At 37.7% G+C, this 7,937-nt stretch overlaps 1 pseudogene; it reads right to left on the bottom strand.

The window, feature by feature from the left end:
* Nucleotides 1-774: 774 nt before the first annotated feature.
* Nucleotides 775-1,504, bottom strand: LOC122117229 (annotated as a pseudogene).
* Nucleotides 1,505-7,937: the final 6,433 nt, after the last annotated feature.

Raw genomic sequence — 7,937 nt, 5'->3', positions numbered from 1 at the left:
GCTTTCCCATTCCAGCTTCAATGTTCCCTTAGCATATCCCCCTGCGCTCCAACCGAGGGTCTGAACTCAGGCCTCCTCACTTGCTCTCCTTGCCTGCTCAGCTGGCCACCCTACCACTTGAGCTACACCTCTGGCTTCTTGACCCATTTTTAAAATGTGTCCTCAGTGGAGCTGGGAAGGTGGCTCACTGGTAGAGTGCTTGCCTTGCATGCCTAAGACCCTGGGTTCAATTCTTCAGCACCACATAAGCAAAAAGGGAAAAAGCCAGAAGTGGCACTGTGGCTCAAGTGGTAGAGAGCTGAAGAGCTAAGGGACAGTGCCCAGGCCCAGAGTTCAGGCCCCACGACCGGATCCAAAAAAAAATGTATCCTCAGTTTATGTTTGTATTTTTTTTACTGTAAAAATGCCTACTTATATTCCACATACTTCATGTTACTTGCAACAATATCCACTTTAAGTTTTTAGTAAGCTCACAAATGATTAAGATACTCTGAAATAACCTTCATTCACAGAAACAACTTTCATTTCTTACTGCCTGACATTCATAACATATATAGAGAGAGAGATCAGAAAAATAACCCAATCCATGGTAGTTTACAGGCAAGTCAAAGTCTGAAACATGGGATTTTCAACAATTTAAATTATCGAGACATTAAGATCTATCAGTTCAGTTAGGAGAGGCAGAGACAGGCTAATAAAAGAATCATCAATACATCATAATTGCCAGCATCAGTTTATTAACAGACCCAATGACAAAAAAGCATGGCAGACACCTCAGTTTATCCTTCTAATAACCCTATTAATCTGATCCTCCCAGTTGCCAGCATCTCTACCTTCTACAAAGTGGATGGTCTTCTTCATGCCACCTCTGGAGAAGATAATTTGAAGAGCCACAGGAAGTTATTTGCTCCTTGGAGCATTTTCCAACAGTATAGATCTCATGAATCAGATCCTCCATGCCGATGATGTCACAATTACCAAGAGATTGAGCAATCAAAGTGTTATCTGTTAAGGCAATTTGCTTCTTACTAATTTTGCCATAACCAGCCACACTGATGAGCTCATTTACCGACTTCAGGTTTGGGAACCCCCATGCAATTTATGGTTCCACAATCCTCAACATATTAATTAAAGCCTTATTGAGCTTAATAAACATGCCATTGAAGATCTGGCAAAGGAGAAGAAGCTGCAACACCTTACAGACTTTTGGACTCACACCATTGATTCCTCTGATTCTGATGACAAATGCCAATTTAGGCTCTGCAGGTACATAGACGTTGCCCGCTTTTCTGGCCATTCTCGCCATTCGAATCTCAGTTCTGTACATTTGCCTGTATTCTTTGTGATAGTGCTTAGCTTTCTCATAGATGAGCTTCCTCCTTGCTGTTCGAAGCATCTTCTGGACACATTTATTTTCAGCTCAGCAAAGATCCTCTGCTTTTTCTTATGGGTTTCTTTTTGGCACAGCAGGAACTTTCTTTTTCTTCTCTTCTGACCCCTTCATGGTTCCACCACAAAAGAGTATTTGTATTATTATTTAGGAACCAAATACTCATTATTCCTTTACCACAAATACTAAATTTACTACAAATACTAAAATTTAATCACAAGTATCTTTAAGTTTATTTGTGATTACTTGATCAATAAAAATGACTTAATTTACTTTCATTTAGAGTGACTTTAAAGATCTACATTCCTTTCAGACACAGTGACTAACACCTATTATGCCAGTTACTTGCATTTTTACATAGTTCTTACATGCAAGTTTATTCATTTAATAATTGGACATGGCTCTATTCCTTCATCTTCATGTCCCATTTATATTGTATTTTTTCTCATAACAATGACTTCCATGCTTCTTTTAGTGTTCTAATTATATCTTGAATAGACAGCTGATGCTAAATTATCTTAATTCTCACATTCATCATATGAAAAGGAAATCAAAAGTGCCTTGGGTTTTCTTTCAAGATGTTTCTGCCATTTTTAATCTTATGGTTTAGAGTTCTACTTTTCCTAAAATGTAGACAAATAAGGGTGTGAATGTGGGTATGTATGTATTTTTGTTTGCCAGTATTAGAATTTAAAACTCAGGGCCTTTTACTTTTGCTTGGTTTTCTTGCCAGCTCAGAGGGTGCTCTACCATTTGAGCATCATTTTTGCATCTTAATGGTTTATTAGAAATGGAACTTTTCAGAACTTTTTTCTGGGGCAGGATGGAGACCCTCCAGATCTCATATGCCTAAGTAGTTAGGAGTACCTGCATGAGCCATTGATGCCTGGCTGAAAATAATTTTTCTAAGCCTCTAAAATGTATGTTTTAAAAATATAATTGTAGTACTGCTATCAAAATATGCTTTATCTAGGGGCCAATGACTCATTCTTTTAATCCTAGCAACTAAAAAGGTGCAAATAAAGAGGAGCATGTAGTTTGAAGCCAAAAAAAGCAAAAGTTCACAACATTTTCAACAGAAAATGTTGGGCATGGTGGTGTGTACCTGTCATGCCAACAATGAAGAATCATGACCCATCAAGCTAAGGCAAAAAGATGAAACTATGAAAGCAAAAAGCTGGAGATGTGGCTCAAATGCACATACACATACACACATACACATATACATATATACTTATATATTAATATATACTGTTATATATGTGTACTAATATGTATACATTTTATGTGTGTATATATAAATTAGACATTATATGTTGTATATTGTACATATAATTGTAGAACTTTCACCTTCAATCATCAGGATAAAATTAGATCAGATATACCTACCTCATGAAAAAATAAGAGAAAATGTGAGTAAAATGTTTATGAAATCTCTGACAATGTCAAGGGAATAGATAAACCAATAAAGCTGAAGGTTTTGTTAGGCTCTTCCGGGAATAACGGCCCCTCCCCATGTTCTTCCTGAGTGCACACCTGGCCCCTTTCCTGGAAGCCCCCTCCCCAGCAGTTGTAACCCAGGCAACTGGCATACCTGGGGATGGTGGGCAGTCGCCAGGCTCTGAGGTCTTCACTGGGGCCAACCCTCCTCCTTGACCTCTCCCAATATATCAGTCTCCATCATTAGTTCTTCACTTTTCCTTGTTTTGCCTTTGGCTCCCTTGCAGCCTTTCCCTTGCCTCTTGCCCCTTTTCCCCTTTGCCTTCTCCTGCAACTCTGGCACCTCCTGCACGCCTTCATCTTGTGCAGGCCACCAGTACGCTCTCCCCACAATAATGCCTGAACCATGTGGTGGTCTCCTTTGGGTGGAACCTTACAGATTTAAGATCTTCATAGAAGAATAACTCTAAAAATATCTCTGATTCCACACCTGTGTCTTTTGTGCCCATTGCCTTGTAATGCAACCTTATAGCTCCTCTAGTCAAAAAGACTATTATTTTGAGGTGTATACCAGCTTGGAGGCTTGAAATCAGGGTCTAGGTATTGTCTCTGAGCTTTTTTGCTCAAGGCTAGCACTCTACCACTTCAGCCACTGTTCCACTTCCAACTTTTTCTTAGTTAATTGGAGATAGGAATCTCATGGACTTTCCTGTCAAGATCAGGGCTGGATTCAAAACTTGATCCTCAGATCTCAGCCTTCTGAGTAGCTAGAATGACAAGTATGAGCCACCAGCACCCAGCTTACTTGGTCTTCTTGCTCACTACTGGAGCTCTACCATTTGAAATATGGTGCAAAGTACATATTTGTCTGGATATGTTGGAGACTTGTAGTCCTTTCTGTCCAAGCTCACATGAAATATAAATAAGAGGATCATGACAAAGTAATCCAAGAAATAAATAAGACCTTTCTCAAAGCTAACCAGAGCTAACTTGGTATAACTGATAAGAATGCCAAATGTGAAAAAAGTACATAAACAAATACATAAAATAAAAACAAGCAATTGCATAAGACCTTGAGTTCAAGCTTCACAAAAATAACAATTCAACTGGATGCCAGCCACTCCTGTTTAGCTATTTAGGAGGATAAAATCTGGAAGATGACAATACAAGGTGAGACCAGGCAGTGTCTGCTAGATTTCCAAAATCCTAGTAAAAGCAGAGCTGATTCATTCTCCTTACAGGCCACCAAAAAAAAAAAAAAAAAAAAGCTGAGCCAAAAGCACAGCTCAAGTGACAGAGAACCATCTGAGTAAGCAAGCTGAGTAAGCATGAGGATTTGAGTTCAAAATGCAGTACCACAAATATTAATGAATAAATAAGTAAATAACCAAAGCTGAAAGGGTTAAGGGCATAGCTCAAGTGGTAGAGTGCTTGTCTAACATTCACAAGGGCCTAATTACACAATGCATACATTTGTTGAAACATTACATTGTACTCCCATTAAATCATAATTTTGGGGGAGTTTGTGTACCATTCAAAACTGTAAAAATCGGTAAAAATGCCAATTCATAACATTTCACATTATTAGCAAAGTATTAAAAGACAAGAAGTTTCTTGTCTGAGGAGTATCTATTCTATTCCCACATCAAAGTCATAGCTTCTGACTTAATGGTGAAATTTTAAGAGTTAGCTTCCTGAAATACTGAATGAGATGTGTAGGAACAATATTATTCCTTCAACTCAATGTTATGCTAATATAACTAACATTGATAATAATGCAAATATCAAACATAAATGACCTATGACTAGCTATATTCATGTAGAAAATCCGATACACTACATCATCCATTAAGCATAAAATATCTAGAAAAATATAAAGATGTACAGGACTCAATTGGAAATAAATATAAATAAAAAGAAACATAAAGAGCTATAGGCAGAAAATATTCATGAATCAGAAAAGTGAATATTATAAAGATATGTTTCTCTTATTTGTAGATTCATTGTTACCCCAATAAAATTGAACTTGACTAAAATTTCTATAAAAAGGCAAAAGATTTATGTATGCCAAATATAACCTTGAAGGAGAATATTCCTTGTAGGACCCCAGTCAGCAAGACTATGTGCTACCCAGTTAGACAGAGCAACAGGACAGAACATAATAAAGAACTACTCACAGGTAGCTAGCTTCTTACAAGTGGTCGGATTTCTAATTGGTTTTGTAGGGTATATTGAATATACATTTTATTTTATTTTATTTTTTTGTCGGTCGTGGGGCTTGAACTCTGGGCCTGGGCGCTGTCCCTCAGCTCTTCAGCTCAAGGCGAGCGCTCTACCACTTGAGCTACAGCGCCACTTCCGGTTTTCTGGTGGTTTATTCGAGGTAGGAGTCTCAAGGTCTCTCCTGCCCGGGCTGGCTTTGAACCGCGATCCTCAGATCTCAGCCTCCTGAGTAGCTAGGATTACAGGCGTGAGCCACCAGCGCCTGGCTGAATATACATTTTAAAATGAATTCCGCCCCATTCATTTGTACACAAAATATATTTCAATCTCTATGGTTACTACAAGACTGTATTCACTTTGGACGATAAAGAAAAAAAATACTCTTAGTATTTTTTTTCTTTATCTTCCTAAGGGAGAGGAACAGAAAGGCATAATGCCTATGTATATCTGCTCATACAAAATAAAATTTACTGAAATGACTTCCAGGATATGGAACCAAGAGGTTTTTTCTTTATTATTATTTTTTGTTTTCTTTTCTTTTTGTTCTGTTAGTTTATATTAAGGGGAGGTACAGAAATTGCAGGACAATTATGTGGAAAACGAACCTTACAACTTTGGTGGTGGGGGGAGGAAGACTGGGTGGGGGGGCGAGGGGAGGATGGGATGGGAAGGGGAAACAAAGGAGGAGGCTACAATGCTTGATAAGAAATGTACTCATTATCTTGTCCATGTAATTGTAACCCCTCTATACAGTGTTTTCACAGTAAAATAAAATAAATAAATAAATAAATAAATATTTAAAAAGAAAAAGCAGGCACATTTCATTTTAAATTTTAATAAAGCCAGAAAATTTTGTTTCTGAAGTTCATAGCTAAAATACAGTGCTTGGGATTAAATTTATCAGTAGCAAATGTGAGCTACAGTAAAGTACATATGTCTATAATACCTGTCAGGAGGTGAAGATGTGAGGATCTCTGCTCAAAGCCAACCTGTACAGAAATGTCTATGAGACTCATCTCCAATGAACCAGCAAAAAGCCACAAGTGGTTTCCCTTATTTGCAATAACTAGTATATGTCTGAGACAAGCAGAAAAGGTCAGATAAGATGATGTTAAGCAAAATGAATGCCAAGATAAGGACAAAAAAAGTTTTTTTTTTTTTTTTCTTGCTCGCTATTGCTTCTAACGTATTGATAAGGTACCATGTGATTTCTTTTGTTGCTTTGTATGTCCCTCCCCCACGGTATAACCCCTGTTTTCACTGTATTTGATGTTGGTATAATTTGTATAGGGGAAGGGAAAAAACAAATTGTTTAAACAGGGATATAGGTTGACCCATTACAACAATGAGATGTACAAGATGCTATGTGGAAAAACAAACTTTACAACTTAGGTGGGGGAAACGTGAGAGTGTAGTTGTGGAAGTGGGAGGGAAGGGATGGTAGGGGAAAAACAAAAGAGAAGACAACAATGCTTGATAAGAAATGTACTCATTACCTTGCTCATGTAACTGTAACCCCCTCCTCTGTACAGTATTCTCACAATAAAAAAAAAAATTCTTTAAAAAAAAGCCAAAGAAAAAAAAGAAAAAAATTGTGTGACAAGGAAGAACAAATGCAGCAAAGGTACTTATTGGATACTATGTTGAGTACAAACAATACAACTTGTGATTGGGGGATGGTAGGGATAAACAGAGACAGTGAGGGAAGGGGTGACATTGTCCAAAAAGAAATGTACTATATTAGTATACCATATTAGACCTGTAATTTACACTTATGATTTACACACTTTACTCCCTATATGTACATTTATATATTTTTGTAGCAAATAATACATGTAACACATATTCAGTGTTGTAAAGTGCACCAAAAATACATTCTATAAAAAATTGCATAGGTTTATTTTGTAGCTTAATGGCAATGGTATGCCATTTATATCCATGTCTTTTGTTCTGGCATTTTATGCATCCCACCTGTATTAGTCTCAGGGTTACCATAGCAAAACACCAATGGCTTAGTCAAGAGAAATATATTTCTTCAATTCTGGAAGCCCAAAGCCCAAGCTGAAGTTGTCAATGGGGTGGATTTCTCCTGAAGCCTCTATCCTTGACTTAAACATGCCATTGGTTTGTTGCTTTCCATTTCTGTCCATAAGTATTTCGGGATCTTTTCTCTTGCCTGAGTCATATCGCTTAAGGGTGCAGTTGCATGTCTTTCTTTCTCCTTAAATATTTCCTTAGGGATTAATTATGGTTTCAACACAGAAATTTGGGGTGAAGACACAGTTTACTGTAACATCACCAATTCTGATTTTATGCCCAGCCATGTGATTTGCTTTTCCAAAATGAAGCAAGACAGCAAGATTCAGAGGCACAGACTCATCTTGCCAGTAAAATAATTAGAAATTAGGGTTATACGATTACAGAAAAATAATCACAAAATAAGGTGTTATAGATTAAAGAGGGAGGAGAGAGAGACAGAGACAGAGAGACAGAGAGAGACGAGAGGGAGAGAGAGAGAGAGAGAGAGAGAGAGAGAGAGAGAGAGAGAGAGAGAGAGAGAGAGAGAGAGAGAGAGGAAGAGCCAAAAGTGACATAGGTATCATTATGGTCTCTTTAGCCTTTGCCCCTAGATTCAAATCAGGAACAGTATATTGGATATGTTGAAGGAGTATCATGTGCAGAAGTTAGGAGTCTGAAAATCTAGAAAGATGTCACTTTGCAGACTGGCCTACACCATAATACATTCAGATATATTAAAGCAACCACTATAGATTAAGCATTCACCACATGCAAAGATCTGTGCAAAAATTTCTTTTAAAAATATGGACGGGCTGGGAAGGTGGCTCAGTGGTAGAGCACTTGCCTTGCATGCCAGAGGCCCTGG

The sequence above is a fragment of the Dipodomys spectabilis genome, unplaced genomic scaffold (assembly GCF_019054845.1).
Source record: "Dipodomys spectabilis isolate Male_0828 unplaced genomic scaffold, ASM1905484v1 ptg000140l, whole genome shotgun sequence".
In the NCBI taxonomy this organism is placed as follows: Eukaryota; Metazoa; Chordata; class Mammalia; order Rodentia; family Heteromyidae; genus Dipodomys; species Dipodomys spectabilis.
The sequence above is the reverse complement of the archived record's forward strand: the minus strand, read 5'-3'. Positions and strand labels throughout refer to the sequence as shown.